At 40.9% G+C, this 18,381-nt stretch overlaps 1 protein-coding gene across 50 annotated transcripts in view; it reads right to left on the bottom strand.

The window, feature by feature from the left end:
- The window catches only part of PTPRD (protein tyrosine phosphatase receptor type D), a 1,747,466-nt gene that overhangs the window by 344,496 nt on the left and 1,384,589 nt on the right, over positions 1-18,381 (bottom strand). The window lies entirely within an intron of this gene.

Genomic DNA, 18,381 nt, shown 5'->3' on the forward strand with positions numbered 1-18,381 from the left:
TAGCAAATTACTCTTCACTTCATTGTTTTTTACCAGTACACGGTCTTAGTTATGTTGCAAAATCCAAACAGAACCTTGTGAAAATGTACCCCAAGAGGCATCCCAACTCAGGGGGAGATGCCAGTTCACAGCCCACTGTGGTCCCAAAGACGTGGGTGTTCACATTGTGTTGATGTTTATGGGGTTGCAAGAAGATTGACTTTAGTAAGTACTCTTTAGTCAGTACTTTTTCATTATTACTCTTGTCAGGACATCATGGCATCATTTAGTGTGGGCTATGACTTACACAAAAGGAGATTTGGGGTGCATTTCCCAGGCAATAGGAGTTTCATGTGCAGTTAGGGATGTCCATAGCACAACAACATTCTCAAAGGATAGCAGAAATTTGCAGTTGCTCTGCTGCTGATTATAGACAGTCACCAATTCTCTGCATGAGAGAAGTACCTGTTTTAACTGTCCTTCTTACTTGCCCAAAATTTTACCAAGCATTTCCTTGCAAATATTAACTGTTCTCTACCAATGTGGGCTTTTCCTACATCCCACCAAAAGATGTTACCTATTTCATCAGCAATATCACTGGAGACAAGTAGTCAGCATTAACAATGTAATGAACGTTGATATGGCCATACAGTGGCTGTGAAGAAAAAGCAATATGACTATATAAAATGCTCTCTTAGGCTGGTCTCTAAAGAAAATTTGTGACAATATTAGTTCTACAAAGACTATGAAACTTCATAAGCAGGTGCTTGGGAGTGCAAGATTATGGACAAAAGTAATTTAGGATCTCAAGCATCTAGACAGTACTTTAACCACTGCATGCTAGCTACTCGTAGTCATTTTAAGATTCCTCTTGTGCTGGAGGTGGATGGCGATGGATGCACAGAGTCAGAACAACTGCTCTTTCTTTGACACCATACACATATCCACATGCATCCATTTTCATTTAATGTCATGATCTTTCCTCAAATATGTGAGTCACCTGTTCAGGAAAAAAATACTTATAGGATAATGTATGAGCAAAAACCATGATAATTTCGCAAAGAATACTACAGTTTGAATTTCAGCCTGCTGTTCTTTTCTTTGTTGGATCTAATGAACAATGGCAAAATTACCTAAGTGGCTGGTTTTAGTTGAGCTAAAGTGTATTTACATGAGGCTGAGTTCCTAAAACATTGGTAAGATTTTATTAGTCATAAAATGTTTCTTCTATCATAGAAGTACCTACTCTTGCTGCCACACTGTCCATCAGTGTTTCTTCTATCATAGAAGTACTTACTCTTGCTGCCACACTGTCCATCAGTATTATTGCAAATAAATTTTACAACATCCCCAATGCTCCCTATGACTTCAGGATTTTCATAAATTAGGCAATTTTTCTCTGATTACAAAAACAAACAAAAAAAAAAGACCCCAGAAGAGTAGTTTAGCTTCATTTACAAACTGCATGATCAAGTTGCTGGAGACCTTTAAAAAATATTAGGTCTATTACAATAGAAATCTGTCACACTAATAAAAAGAGAACACTGCAAAGGCAAGGGTAATTGCTGTGGAACACTTTACATCATTCTTACAAGGAAGAGGGGCTCACTTGTATTTAAGCACTCATATAAAACAGTCAAACTACACTTTGGGTTTTTGATGCTGTTTTTTTGTTTGGGTTTGGGTTTTTTTTTGGTTAGTTGGTTGTTTCTGATTTTGTTTTTTTGGTGGCTTGGGTTTGGGTTTTGTTGGTTTTGTTACTTATTTTTCTCTTGTTTGGTTGATTGGTTGGTTTTATGATGGGCTTTTGGCTTGGTTTGATTTGATTTCATTTGTTTTTTTCCTACTGCACAAGAACCATCAGTACACATTATCGCTTCCACCTGAGTAACAAAAACCTTCTCCAACTATGTTGTGGAGGGCGTGTAGACCCAAAAGCAGGCTTATTTATGTCTGCTCTGCCTGGACATGTCTCTCTGCCTGCACTAGAGGTAAACAAGCACAAAGGGGCACAACAGACTGGGGCCATAAAGTCAGTTGCCCAGGACACCTGAATGTGTAAGTCCCCACACGCCCAGCTCATGCCTGCCTGGTGCTGGGCCCACGTGATTCCCACATTTGGAGTCCTGGCCTGTAGGTTTTGCCCAGTATGGTAAGGTTTGGCTGACTGCCAACCTGATTGGTCATTCGAGTGGCCAATGAGACCATTAACTCAGGGCCCACATTTAATAAATAGGGGTGCACAGGCTCACGTGCAGCCTTCCCCACATTACTTGCGGCTCCGCCACATTTCTTGCTTGCCTGCTGGCATACTTCCTTGCAGCTTTATGCCTGCCTTTGTATGAGTGCCTGGTGTGTGCCATTGCCACAACTTGCCAGGAGCAGAGCCACTTGTCTGCATTCAATCGGCCTGAGGAGCCAGCATTAGACCATGCTCAGACTGCATGGAATCCTGCCTCTGCACCTGGAGATCCTGCCTACGTACCCCTGGAGAGAGCTGCCAGCAGAAATCAGCAGCACAAGGTCAGAGACTGCCATTTCCCCTGACGCTGGAGGATTCCAGCCTCAAAGTCCACAGGCAGAGACCCTGAAGAATTGGACACTTGCAATAGGCTGTGACGTAGCCCCAGAGGGTGATTATTGATTAATCCGAATTGTGAGTAAACACTTGAATGCCTCTGTAATTTCTATTACCTCTGTCATAAAGCAGAAAGCAGCTTTCAGCTCACCTTTGCTGAGCAAATAGTATAAGACCCCAAGCGGCATTAAGCCGGGGAGAAAACTCTCTCTCTGTTAATAGTTTCAATGCATGCTAGTTGTTATAATAGTTAATGTTTGATATATATTCCCATAATGTCTTCATAACCATGTAAGAATCATATTAATATACAATGGGTGGGGGTGGCAAGAGTTCAGAATACCGAGTTTAATAAATATATAATTTTATATAATATTATCTCGCCCCGATTAATTTCTCCTCTCTGCCAAAATCAGTGTAGGTGTCAGAGTCCCCCTCCGTGACAAACCACTGAATCAGAATTCATACCTGTTAACTGCCAAAGGGCAGAATCATAGAATCATAAAATTGTCAGGGCTGGAAGGGTTCTCAAGGATCATCTAGCTCCAACCTTCCTGCCACGAGCAGGGCTATCTCACACTAGATCAGGTTGCTGAGAGCCACATCCAGCCTGACCTTTAAGATCTCTAGGGATGGGGCTTCTACCACATTCCTAGGCAACCTGATACAGTGTCTCATGGTGAAGAACTTCTTCCCAACATCCAATCTGAATCTACCCACTTCTATTTCTGCTCCATTCCCCCTAGTCCTTTCACTACCTGGCATCCTAAGAAGTCCCTCACCAGCTTTCTTGTAGGCCCCCTTCAGATACTTGGAAGGCCACACTATGGTGTCCTTAGAGCCTTATCCTCTCCAGATTGAACGGCCCCAGCTCTCTCAGTCTAACTCCATACGAGAGGTGCTCGAGCCCTGACTCCATAAAGTCACTTCTAAATCTTTATCCAAAGTCACAGTCATGAACCCAAAATTATTTGCAGTTCATTACAAATGTTTATACCTATAAAGCACAATAAAATGTGAAGAGAAAATATGCCTTCATAGAATTTAGTTACAGCAACAGGTAAAGAATTATCATACCCACAGCAAGGCAAAAAAAGTGTTACCAATAGGGAAAAAAATCTCTAAACCAAAGATTTGTCCTACAGGACAGACATTTAAATTTTTAGTCATAAGCACATATTTTAAACCATGCTCGGTGCTTACACTCAGCTTTGGCCCATAAGTTAGGAACTACAGTTATGCCGAAGAGCTCTTATGAATGATAAATTCATTCAAACCACTTACAGTGAAGGTTTTAATTGATAGATTTATTCTGTGCTCTGTGGACAATAAGTGTGCATAAGACTGCCACATATGTCAACTTTTTAGCACTGGAAGCACAGGTTGCTGAATCATAAAAAAAGGAATTATCTATAATTAAGAAAAAGCTTTAGGATTAGCTGGCTACCCATCATCACCTTGATTACTTAGTTACCTTTATTTTCAATATTTCAAAACTGCTTCTTTAGCACTTTGCAAGATACCAACCCCAGCACTTAGAAGTTATACCTATATTTGAAACTTACAAGCCAAAATGCTTCTAGAGCTGTGAAGACAAAAGACATAAAAACCTTGGAGCTACAGGTGGTAAAGAACATTCTAACAATGATGTGTTAAAAAAAAAAGGGGGGGGCCATAAGAATTAAAAATTCTTTTAATAAGCCTGATAACTTTCATCCTCCTAGACAATCCTCGACAAAGATACCTGGAAAGGCTTTGAACCTAAAGGAATATGCAGCTCTCCACATAATCATCAGGTCAAAAATTTGATAATTTGTGTAAACGTGCCTTACAAATACAGAGCAAAAATTACTCCTGAACATTAATCTGAAGTAGTTTTTTTAAAAATAATGTACTAACAGGGACAAACATAGAATCATAGAATGGTTTAGGCTAGAAGGGAACTCAAAGATCATCCAGTTCCAACCCTCTGCCATAGGCAGGGACACTTCCCTCTAGAATGGGTTGCTCAACGCCTCATCCAACCTGACCCTGAACACCTCCAGGAAGGGAGCATCCACAACCTCCCTGGGTAACCTGTTCCAGTGTCTCACCACCCTCACTGTAAAGAACTCTGTCCTAACATCTAGTTTGAATCTCTCTCTGCCAGTTTAAGCCCATTACACCTCATCCTGTCATTACAAGACTTGTAGGTAGTCCCTCCCCAGCCTTCCTGTAGGCCTCTTTCAGATACTGGAAAGCTACTTGTAAGGTCTCCTCGAAGCCTTCTCTTCTCCAGGCTGAAGACCCCCAACTCTCATAGCCTGTCCTCATAGTAGAGCTGCTGCAGCCCTCTGATCATCTTTGTGGCCCTACTCTGAACTTAATCTAACAGTTCCACGTCCTTCTTCTGTTGGGGACTCCAGAATCTTACACCTCCAAGTGAGGTCTGACAAGAGCAGAGTAAAGAGGGGAGAATCACCTCCCTTGATCTGCTGGCCATGCTTCTCTTGGTGCAGCCCAGGATATGTCTGGCTGTCTGGGCTTTACATGACCCCCAGGTCCTTTTCCTCAGGGCTGCTCTCCAGCCATTCGCAACTGAGCTTGTATCTGTGCTTGAGATTGTGCTGTAGGACCTAATACTTGTTGAATTTCATGAGGTTGGCCTTGGCTCATCTCTTCAGCCTGTCCAGATCCCTCTGGATGGCATCCCTGTCCTCTAGCAAGTTGACTGTGCCACACAGCTTGGTGTCATCTGCATACTTGCTGGGGGTGCATATATGTATAAACAGATGTATGAAGAGGCCACATGATGAATTTCACATTAAAAGGTTCAATGGTAACCAAATTTCTACCAGAACAGTCTAATTACAAACATCAAAATAAAGAAACGGAAATTTTCACTTGGATGATGTCTGCATGTTTTTTTTAAAATATCTTTTTTAAAAGTTCTAGTCAAAATCTAGTAAACAAATGTTAAGTAATATTTAAATTTCTACCCTAGGAATCTTTTCTGAACACTTAGTAGTAAGAAAGCTGACATTAAGTCCCATTTTTACTCATCAGAGGTTGGTTTAAGCTCTGCATATTTCTGCACTTTGCACAAATGCTAGATTTTATTCAGAAGATGAAAACTTACACACACATAAAGTGAGCCAAAGGGGGAAAATTTCCAAAATCCAATCTGGAAAAAAATAAAATCAATTTGCCCAAATAATGGAAAGAATTACATCCAGAGGGACCTTGACAAGCTTCAGAAGCAGGTCCACAGGAATCGCAAGGAATTTAACAAGTGCAAGTGTAATGTCCTGCACTAGGATCAGGGTAATTATCAGTATCAATATCAGTATATATTAGGAGATTAATGGATTAAAAGTAGCTCTGTGGAGAAGGACTTCAGCATACTGGTGGACAAACAACTGGACATGAGCCAGCACCAGCAGTGAAGACAACCATATCCTGGGCTGCATCAAGAGGCATACATATCTGCAGAAATGCAAGAAGGAGAAATCTAAGAAAGAAAAATAATGAGCTGTGTAGAGAGTGAGCAGCCTTGATTCTCAGAGGCTGCAGGATGCCTCCCATGTGGGAGAGAAGAAATGGCTTGAGATAGCAGGACAGGTGGCACGGGAAAAACAAGGCATGAAAAGTCTGTTAATAACAGGGCTGTACATCGTCTGTATTATGTTAATGGTCTGTTTGTATGATGGTATAAAAAGTAGCTCTAGTGGGAATAAAGAGGCACCTGCATCAAACAAAAAAATGTTGCTGCTTTTGTCTGTTACTAATTGCAATGACACGTATCAGGTCAGATGACATGATTCTCTCTCCACACTCCCTCTCCACTCTAGTGGAGTAGAGAGTATTGCTCACATAGAGTATTGTATCCAGCCCTTGAAGTGCAGGATGTAAAAGAAAGACAAGAATCTCTTAGAGGGGGTCCAGAGGAGACCTCTCCTATGAAAAAAAAGCTGAGAGTTGGTGGTGTTTACCCTAGAGAAGAGATGGCTTCTCATTAATTAAAGGAGGCTTATAAGAAAGATGGGACAAGGTTTTTTTAGCAAGACCCATGCTGACAAGAAGCATGGATTATAAACTGAAAGAGAGCAGACTTAAACCAGACATAAGGAAAACATTCTCTGTGAAGGTGAGGAGGATCTGGAACAAGTTGCTCAGTGAAGCTCTTGATGCCACATCGTTGGATGTGTTCAGGGTCTGGTTAGAGAGGGATCTGAGCAACCTGATCTAGTGAAAGATGTCTCTTCCTGCTGCAGGAGTGTGGACTACATAGATCTATTTAAAAGCCCTTTCCAAACCACTCTATGATTTCATGATTCTTTTAAAATAAAAAAGAAGGTATGCTTATCACTTATCACTTCATCATAGCCCTGAGATTTTCAGTGCTTAGAAAAAGCATCTACAATGTGTGTGTGAGCTCAAATTTTACCATGACATCAGTTAACGCTAAACATGTCAGTTTAATATTTTGACCTTCTATGAAATTAGCAAATTTTCATAGTAATTTCAAGCCTCAGTAATCACCCAATAAAAGTTTAAGACTCGAAACCAACTACCAGCTGGTTTACCTATGCTTTGACATAAGCTTCACACACTAATTTGAGTAAGTAGTATTTTTGGGCTTCTCAGGACTACTACGCTATGAAAACTACAAAATTCTTCACAGGTGCTCTTAAAAACTGTGAAGACAAATTCTGAAAAAGTTTTATTTGAGATGGAAAATCATATATTTTCACATAATAAAATTATTACTGGGTAACACTTTAATGTTGATAGCTAAGAGTTATCTTTTATATGTTTCAAATAGCCAGCTACCATTTTGCCATGTTACTTAGTATTTTAAAAACTTTTCACTCTCCACAATGTGTGGACATGTATCATGGGAGTTTCACAAACATCATACAGCAACACTAAAAATAAACTTCAGGATATGAATTGATAGACAGATAGCAACCACCACTTTTAAAGTCTTAAAAAAATGTTCAGTGCTTCAAATTGTAATGTATCAGAAAAAAAATTAACAAAGGTTAATTCCTAACTATTCCTACATTGTATCATTGTACGATGACACTGAAAATGCCTGATTATTTAAAATATAAAACCTATTGCCACAACATTGCCAGGAGACTTGAATACTAATAGAAGATTTTCCTTAACGTATTTGTAGTTCAAATAGGAAGGAATATTTCATGTCATTATCATGCAGTTCACATGGTATATGTATACACATAAACACTGCCCAGCTACTGCTAACCTTTGAAACAAATAATTGATGAAGAAACAGAGAAAAATGCAAACAGAACAAATTACAACAGGGACTGATCAGAATTCGACTGGACTAAATCCATCATCTTTATTTGACTAAACACTTGATTTTCTAGACACTGAAGAAAAAGATACAACCAATATATTTGTATACAGATACCACTGATCTGTATTCTTCTGTAAAGCACGCATGAAATGGGAAATAATGGCTAAAATCAACACAAACCATAATTAACTGTAAGAACTACAGAACACTGAACAGAATATTCTGAGCTGAAAAAAAACACCCAACACCATAAAGCTACACAGCATTTCTAACATTATTGCTACAGGATCAGCTTTGGGAATTTAAGAATTCCAATTACTCTTGCCTCAAAAAAACCCCCAAAATTAGCTAATGAAACGTGCCAGTGATGATGCAAAGCTAAAAGGGATTTCCATGATGTTGGACAATGTCAGCATAAACGCAATGTGTACCACATTAAAAGAATAAAAAAGAGATGCCTCAGAATTGAACAGTAGAAGATAAAGTTCTCAAAGTTTACTACTATCCAGCACAAAACACATACGCATATATCTTAATCATAGAATTATTGTGAAATGCCAACAAAATGCAGCTGTTTCAATGGCAAAGGCATTTCTGGAAAGAATATATCTTCTTGTAGAGTTTGGTAACAACTACTGCAATCATACTAAAAATCTAGTCTTTCACAATTTTACATTTTTAAGTTTACATACATTTCAGTTGCCTGTGTGAAAGAAAGTGCATTACAAATGGAAAAGGTACAGAGAGAGTATACCAGGATAAGAAAAAGATATTCCACATTTCAGGAAAGACTCAATAAGACAGCCTATAAAAATAAACGTTACCTGCTAATGCTAAGTACTTTGGAAATGGGAGAAAATGAGCTAGTTAGGAAACACATGGGAAGAAAAAAGTTTATTTAAATTGTAAGTACAGGTTTAAGAATAATTCATACCCCAAGTGATTATAAAATAAATCTAAGTGACAAAGAAAATGAATTTACCAATTAACTACTTTCAAAACACTAAGCTGTTTACTGCCTCAAGTATCCCTTAAGACTCATGCAGTCATCTTTTAACTAGAAATATTAAAAAAAAGTTCACTTGGAATTTTACACATCTGAATCAACAGAAGAGCACGTCCAAATGGTTTAGAGGGAAGTGTACAGTGGAAAGACACAACATCATGAAAATCAGGAACTGTAACCAAGAGCAACTCAAACTTTAAATTTTCAAACACAGATGAGCTTCTGGGTGATTGGCTGCTACTCTCTTTTTCATGAATCCTTCAAAACTGTCAATTAAGACTTTTTTTGTGCAGATCTAGTATGATAGTGAAAACTCAAAACAGGCATTTTTTCCCTTTTCTTATTCCTTCCTTTCCCAATTTACTTGCTATATCCAGAAGATTAAACTAGTAATTTTGTTGTGATTAAACAACACTACATATAGGCTATAAACTAGAAATAGCATGAATTATTAAAAGAGTCATGTTCAAGAAGTGATTCAAGATCCTGTAACTTTGCTTTTTTGGGAATCTATTTCCATAAAATCTTACCTTTTTCCAAAACTAATGAAATGGAAAGATGCTTCCTGACAAACCACAGAATAAAAACCAAACACAACAGGTCCTCATTCTAATTTACGTCAAGCCTTTGACTTTGTCAGTGATTTTAAGTTACTTGATCAATCTAAATAGGATTTTTAAAAAAACAATTATGGGTAAAAATCAATAGGACATTGGTACACTCCTTTTGCAAGCTTTAACAAATCCTCCCTTTTAAAGATTCAATCATTAGAAAGCCTGTATTGGAAAAAAAAAATCCAAAAGAGGTTGAGAAAATCAAAATTAAGTATTTCAGAGTAAACATGAATAATTAGGGCAGTATATTTTAGTAACCTGCTACAATAATTTATTATAGATAATTTTAGCAGTGATTTAAGGCACAATAGTAAAATACGTGCTTCTATGCCTCAATCACTCTACCACCTGACAAAATTACAGAAAGCATACTGAATGTGAAAGACTTAGAACTTGTAATACACTTTGCAAACTTCCAATGTCATGAACTGCATCAAAACAGTAAAATGATCAACATACCACCAATTTTATGTATCTTGAGAGTGAAATATTCATTTTTTGTATGAAACAAAAGGAGTGTGCTTTATTTTTCTAATTTGCACTCTCTTTCACGAACAGTGCAGCAGATACATTTTATATCTTTTGACTACTTTATATAGGAATTTTTTTTTAATGTTTAAAAAAGAGGTCAGAAAATTCAAATTAATCATTATGAATGAGGACTGAATTATATGTATATTATTAAAATAAATAAAATCATTGTAAAAGTGTTAATAACCCCTTTACACATTTTAAATTAAAGTCTTCGTTCTTACTTCAGATGTACACTGACAGTTCCTAATCCCTTTGTTATTTTCAGCTTTGGACCTAAGATCCCTTAGCTTAGCATAGTCAAGTGAAAAACAATAACAAAAAAAAATTGACTAACAGTTACGAGCAGCATTATTTTGTTGAACTGAAGTGCTATTGTGCTGGGAACTAAATGGAACACACGTTGTGTGGAACAGAAAGCTGGCTTGGATGTAGATTTGAATATTCACCTGTTGCTGTATATATCAGTTAGTGTTGGACAAAATAACAGCAACACAAGAATATGTGGATATAGTAGTTGAAGTCGAAGCTGAAGCCATTTATTGCTAGAGCAGCAGTCTTTTTACATGCCATTCTACAAATTGTGGTAACTCTACAAGTTATAGAATACAGTGATTGGGTAAAATATTGTTTTTAACATTCTTACTGGGTAACAGTGAGGTGTTGGCTACCTTGGCACAGATTACTTTCAGTTCTCTGTTCTAAGTTTGCTATGCTTCTATGCAAATGTTACACAAGGTGAGCATACCAGTTTACTATGTTTCTAACCTTAATTTTGCGTCAAGGGTACACAGGGATGCACTCTAGATGACTTGCTTCCTCAGTTCCCACATTCACCTGAGAACAAATCAGTTCATTCAAAACACATTCAACTGTTTGCAGCTATCTGGCTCATACACATACACCACATAATGGTAAGCATGGCCTAATGCTACTTCTGACTATTACTTCCAGAGAAACCTGTGAAAGTGTACAACAAAACTGCATACTGGAATACCACAAAAATTAAGTTGCTCTCAGTTGCTGCTGTGTTCTCATCTTCTTACAACAAACTCTACTGACGTGGCCACAAAAAATAATCTTTCAGAAGGAGAGTTGTAACAAAAATGTAACAAGCTTACAGAAATCACATATTAAAAAAAGATTACCAAATATCCCTAAATATAAAGCTGAATATAAGTCTGTAGTTGGAAAAAAAAGCAAACAACAAACCACAAAACAACTTTTACTGTACAATTGTACTACTTTATGCTGTAAGATGCATTCTGATTTGTATTTATTGTTATCATACCCCTAAATCATAAGATAACGTCTTGATAAATAGCATAGAAATGATATGCGGTATTTCACACTTGCTAAAGTTTCAATTACTAAAATATTATTTTAATATATTTATTCTGCCATGTTGTTGCATGATGTGGGCCCTTACAGAATATCCATGAACTTACTTATTTATTAACGTTACTTATGTCCAATCAATACGTCAATCTAACAATTAAAATTAAATTAAGACAAACTTTAGAAGGATTCCTAATTTTATTTAAGAAAACAATCAGTACAGCTTTGTGCCAGGAAAATACAGGGTAGTAGCTGCACTAAGATATTACTAACCCTTATTTGTGGGGAGAAAAGGCTTTGACCCAAGTCCAATAAAACAGAAGTGAGAAAGGCAGAGTGACTGCACAAGTTGCATTGAAACTCTCAATAAACATGAAAATGACATGAAGTGCGCATACTTTAATGTGTCTAAAGGCTAGGCTGCTACAATATTACTCTTCTACTCAAGCTATATAATTGTATTTATTTGCTGGGTATACCCTTGAAATATCCTCAACATTCAGACTAGATTTCAATCACAACGTCTCATTTATAACTCATTTAATACTATTCTTTACATAGAAATAAGTAGCTGAAGCTTATGTCAGGAGGCTACATATGAATAAGCCTATGTATTGCAATGGAAAAAATATTTCATTTAGTGATTTCTACCTACTCCTGCGATAAGATAATGTCCTTATACTAGAATACGCGAAATGCTTTTCAAGAGAGACAGAATTCACACACTTTGAATATTAAGTAACTCGAGTGTTCTTTGAAAGAACTTATTCTAGGATTCAACCATTTGAGACTTTTGGTATTAAGTCATTCTATGAGGTAATCTGAAAAACAAACCTGCATGAAATTTGGTAATGTTTTTACTGTTACTAATGAATATGCAAATTTAGATGTATTAACGCAGTTTCAGTAACTAAGTAGTAGGAGACTAACTGATGCAGCATGCTATAAATGCAAAATATACGTGAAGATTTTTCTAGTCTTTGGGGCTTTTTATACTAAAACCTTCATTAAATACCCTTCCACTAGAATAGCAAAATATTCTTCTGGTCATCACAAGACATGCTTTTCCTAAGGAAAAAAAAAAAAGAAGTTCTTAAATTATGAACCTATTGCAAAGATATTAACCTATTAGTTATGATTTTAGCAAGCCTTCAGCACATACATAGTTGTTAAATATTGTGTAGTATTGTATCTTCAGAGAGGGAGTGGCACTGAGACCAGCTCTGGCGTCCAGCACTATTGCTTTCAGGTAGAGAGGGGGCTTCCCGACATGGAGGCACATGGAGAAAGGGCAGGAGGGGTGGCAGGGTAGGCTCCCTCATTCATCAGTGCAAAAGGACTGCCGTGGTCAGGGCACTGAGGTGGTTACGTGCGCAACATGAAGGTGATGGAGCCACCAGCATGGCGGCATTCAGAGAAGTGGAGCCTGCTCCACTCCGTCCCGGTGAGCAGCATGCAGAGAGAATTTAAAAACCAAACAAACCAACTCCAACAACCAAAAAACCACAAATGAAAAAAACACCAAGGAAGAAAACAAAACAAAACAAAACAAAACCACCCACATACCAAAGTATTAGCCATGGTTGTAAACCAGGCAAATACTGTGGATATGAAAACTGTGGGCACCCAGACTGGTGCCTCACACAAATACGTGGGTGTCCAGATCCCTGGCTACAGAGAATGCCTGAGCCTAGCGTTTGGAACGGAAGCTGGTGGGTATGAAACCTGTGTGAGATGTCAGCAGGTCAGCGATCTGCTCAGTATGGCAGCTGGGCTAAAGGACGAAGCTGCAACACCAAGGTCTATATGGGATTGTGTAACGGAAAACGATCGGTGGAGCCAGGCTATACCATCCCTGAGGGAGGGGCAGCAGTCTACCCAGATAAAATGGGCAAAGGAGGAGACCTAGGAGATGAGGGGAAGAGAAGGCAAGTGCCCCCCACTTAGAGGCAGAAGAGCCCTCTCCCAGTCTTCTCAGTCTTACCAGCTGCCCTTGCACAACACATATGGTGCACTAGAAACTGAGGATCAGGCAGAGGAGGATGAAGGGGAAAGTCCACCACTCAGTTGCCCAGGGCACCAAGATAGTTGTAGGGGATTCACTTCTGAGAGGAACAGAGGGACCAATATGTTGGGCAGACCCCTCTCATAGGGAAGTGTGCTGCCTACCTGGAGCCCAGGTTATGGATGTTGCTAGGAAAATTCCTAGCCAGATGCGCCTTACAAACTACTACTTATTATTAATCTTCTATGTAGGAGGAGAAAAAACACTGTCATACAAAAAGAAACTCTACAAGTAGTGGAAAAAAGGACAGCTGGAATGGGGGGTATATAAGGAAGCTGCCCAAGCAGCCAGAGATGTGGTTAGGAAAGCCAAGGCAGAGTTTGAATTGAATCTAGCCAGGGAAGTCAAAGGGAACACCAAGAATTTCTACAGGTGTATTAATGGTAAAAAGAAGCCTAGGGAAGATGTGGGCCCCCTTGGAAAGGAAACAGGTGAAATGGTCACAAGTGACATGGAAAAGGCTGAGGTTCTCAATGACTTCTTCACCTCAGTCTTCACTGCAAAGGCCTCCAGCCACACTCCTGGAGTATTGGAAGACAAGGACTGGAAGGAAGAGCTGCCCATCATAATTGAAGATCAGGTTTGTGATCACCTGAAGAACCTGAAAGTGTTCAAGTCCACAGGACCCGATGGGATACACCCATGGGTGCTGAGGGAACTGGCAGATGAGGTTGCTAAACCCCTCTCGATTCTATTCCAAAAGTCATGGCAGACTGCTGAAGTCCTCACTGACTGGAAAACAGAAAACATAACTCCCATTTTCAAAAGGAGTAGGAAGAAGGATCCATGCAACTCCAGGCCAGTCAGTCTCACCTCTGTGCACAGTAAGAGGCACTACTGAGGCAGAAGAACAGTGAAGAGGTGATTGAGTACAATCAGCATGGCTTCACCAAGGGCAAATCCTGCCTGGCAAACCTGGTGGCCTTCCATGAACAGGTCACAACATTCATAGATGAGGGATGAGCAACTGATGTCATTTACCTGGACCTGAGCAAGGCCTTTGACACTGTCCCACATCACATCCTGGTCTCCAAGCTGGGTGGACCACTAGATGGATAAAGATCCGGCTTGATGGCTGCGCCCAAAGAGTGACTGTCAATGGGTCTATGGCCAAGTGGAGGCCAGTGACAAGTGGAGTCACTCAGGGATCAGTCTTTGGACCAGTTTGTTCAACATCTTTGTCAGTGCCACGGACAGAGGCATTGAGTGCACCCTCAGGATGTCTGCTGATGACACCAAGCTGTGTGGTGCAGCAGACATGCTGGAGGGAAGAGATGGCACCCAGAGGGACCTTGACAGGCTGGAGAGGTGGGCACTAGCCAACCACATGAGGTTCAACAAGACCAAGTGCAGTGTCCTGCATCTGGGTCAGGGTAATCCCCAGCACAAATCCAGGCTGGGCAGTGACTGGCTGGAGAGCAGCCCTGAGGAGAGGGACTTGGAGGATGCTGGTGGATGAGAAGCTCAACATGAGCCAGAAGTGTGCACTTGCAGCCTGGAGGGCCAACCAGATCCTGGGCTGCATCAGAAGTTGGCAAGCAGGTTGAGGGAGGTCATTCTCCACCTCTACTCTGATGAGACTCCACCTGGAGTACTGTGTCCAGTTCTGGAACCCTCATTATGAGAAGGACATGAACATGCTGGAGTGTGTCGAGAGAAGAGTGTCCTGGAGTCCTGTATACCCCTAAATTTCAATCCCTCTGTGATTTGAATGGGAGAGGAAAAGGCGTGAAAAAACCTGTTCCCCCCACCCCACCCTGCAGGCATGAAGGGGGTGAGCAAGGGACCCTTCCAGCACAAGGGGTGTCCTGTGCAGTGCCCGCGCTGGAATCGGGCTGGGGATTGGCTGTGGTCTTCACACCTAGAAAGTGGTAACTCTGCTCTTTGTCTAGGAAGGGTAAAAATATTGGGGGACTTCCCGCTCTTGGGGTTCCTGCCTTAGAGATCGTGTCTGCCTGAGCGTTCGTGCCTGCCTGAGAGTTCTCCCCTCCCCTGGACAGATTCTACAGAAGAAGCCCCTGGCACTCTGCTCCGAAGGACGGCTTCACCCATTAGTATCCTTTAAGCAGACTCAATAGGTCTTAACGACTCCCCTACGGCTTCTGAAAGAACCCGAAAGGACAAGCAGCTGGACCACCGTTTTCAGCCAGCATGACTGTGAGTTATTTTGGCTCAGATTTATTATTAAGTGGAAACGCTATAACTGAAAGCCTTTTCCAACTTCTGACTTCCAAAACAGTCAAATTATCTATGGTATCCTGTAGGTTTTCTCAAATGAGCTGAATCTGATAATTAAAACTAAACTAATTTCTGTATATAGTTTTGGGGGAGGGTTTTTGGGAAAATAAACTATTTTTATATAAATTCCTGACTTGGCCACATTAATTCCCTGCCTCCACAACAAAGAGCCACGAGGATGATCAGAGGACTGGAACAACTCTCCTATGGGGAGAGACTGAAAGAGTTGGGGTGTTCAGTCTGGAGAAGAGAAGGCTCTAAGGTGACCTTCTTGTGGTCTTTCAGTATCTGAAGGGGGCCTACAAAAGAGATGGGGAGGGACTTTTCATGATATCAGGAAATGACAGGACTAGGGGGAATGGAGCAAAGCTGGAGGTGGGCAGGTTCAGGCTGAATGTGAGGAAGAATTTCTACAGCATGAGAATAGTGAGACCATGGAGTGGGTTGCCCAGGTTGGTGGTTGAGGCCCCATCCCTGGAGGTGTTTAAGGCCAGGCTGGATGCATCTCTGCCCAGCCTGATCTAGGGTAGAGTGTCCCTGCCCATGGTAGGGGGGCTGGAACCTGATGATCCTCATGGTCCCTTCCAACCCTGACTGATTCTATGATTCTAGTCCTAGAACAACCAAAAAAGATTTCAAGTCCTTGGGACAAGTGGTGCAAGACTCAGGGGCACAAATCATCTTCTATTATTCCAAACTACAGCAGAGACATAGGATTAAAAAGCTGCATACAGTCTTTTAATACATGGCTCCATTGATGGAGTTACCACCATAAATCTGTGTTCTTTGACAGTGATGTGATCTCTACAGCACCAGGGTTGTTAACACCAAACAGGAGACACCTCTTGAAGGGGGAAAAGGGTCTTTGTGGAGATTACAGGACTAGCTGACAGGGCTTTAAATGGGATGTGAAGAGGAGAGAACAAAGTCATCAGGCTTCCATGTGGCAAGGTATGGGAGGACACACCAGTGTAGGAGCAACGGGGGGACTATTAAAGGCTCTCAACTGGCTGCCTAGAAGCATGCTGGGGACAAAATAACGCAGTCAAAGCCTAGGAGAGATGAACCAGATCCCCTTCAGGTAGTAGCTGCCAACAGGAAAACATCACATGGTAATCTACGTGGTAGTGATGACATGAGGGGTAGAAATAGGTTGCTATATACAGAGGTGCTTGAGCATGGACAGGTGGGATCTGACCCTAGGGTTGGAGTACAGACTGAGAAAAGAGCTCCCAAAGATCAGGGTAAGGGAAAATCAGTCAGTAAGTAGATCAAATAAAGGTACAACTGAAATGCCTCTACACTAGCACAAGGAGCATGGGGAACAAATAGGAAGAATTGCAAATATGTGCAAGTCTACAGGGTTATGATGTCATTGGCATCGCTGAGACACCGTGGAATGGATCTCATGATTTGAGCTTGGGGATAGATGGTTATAGATTCTTTAGAAGGGACAGCAGGAGAGAAAGGGAGGGAGTGTTGCCCTCTATTTGATAAACTAGAGTTCATGGAGCTCCATATGGGGATATTCAAAAACAGAGCTTATGGGTAAAGGTTAAAGGAAAGGTAGGGGAAGGTGACACCATAGTACGAGTCTGCTACAGACTTCCTGACCAGGAAGGCGAAGTAGATGAGGCCTTTAACAAACAACTAGGAGATGCTTCATGATCACAGGCCCTGGTCCTCATGGGAAACTTCAACCACCTGACACAGAATCAGAATCATAGAAATAACCAGGTTGGAAGAGATCTCAAAGATCATCCAGTCCAACCTATCACGCAGCTCTATCCAGTCAACTAGACCATGGCATCAAGTGCCTCATTCAGGCTTTTCTTGAACACTTCCAGAGATGGCATCTCCACCACCTCCCTGGGCAGAACATTCCAATGGCAAATCACTCTCTCTGGGAAGAACTTCCTCCTGATATCAAGCCTATAGTGCCCCCAGTACAACTTGAGTCTGTTAGCCCTTGTTCTGTTGCTGGTTGCCTGAGAGAAGAGACTGACCCCCACCTGGCTGTAACCTCCCTTCAGGTAGTTTTAGACTGCAACGAGATAGCCCCTGAGCCTTCTCTTTCCAGGCTAAACAACCCCAGCTCCCTCAGACTCTCCTCACAGGGCTTCTCTGTTGGAAGGACAACAAAGCAGAGCACCAATCTTAGAGGTTTCTGGAGTGCATTAATGATAACTACTTCCTCCAAGCAGTAGAGGAATACACAAGAGAAGGTATTATGCCTGATGTAGTCCTCACCAACAAGGAGAAGCTCGTAAGTGAAGTGAAGCTAAAGAGTTGCCTTGGCTGCAGTGACCATGAAACGGTAGAGTTTTAAGATCCTCAAGGCATCAAGGAGAGTGCATAGCAAAGTCACTGCTCTGGACTTCAGAAGAGCAGACTTCAACCTTTTCAGGGATCACCCTGGCAGAGTGCCATGGGAAAATACCCTGGAAGGAAAGGAGACCTAGGAAAGCTGATCAATGTTCAAGGATCATCTCTTCCAGGCCCAAGAGGAATGCATCCCAAAAAAGAGGAAGGCAGGTAAGAACATCAGGAGGCCTGAATGGATGACTAGATTGCTCCTGGACACACTTAGATAGAAGAAGAAATCCTACAGAGAGCGGAAGCAAGGACAGGTAACCTGGGACAAATACAAAGAAATTGTTCTGCAACCATAGCTCAAGTTAGGAAAGCTAAGCACAGCTAGAATTAAATCTGGCTAAGGACGTT

This window comes from Pogoniulus pusillus, chromosome Z (genome assembly GCF_015220805.1).
Source record: "Pogoniulus pusillus isolate bPogPus1 chromosome Z, bPogPus1.pri, whole genome shotgun sequence".
Classification (NCBI taxonomy): domain Eukaryota; kingdom Metazoa; phylum Chordata; class Aves; order Piciformes; family Lybiidae; genus Pogoniulus; species Pogoniulus pusillus.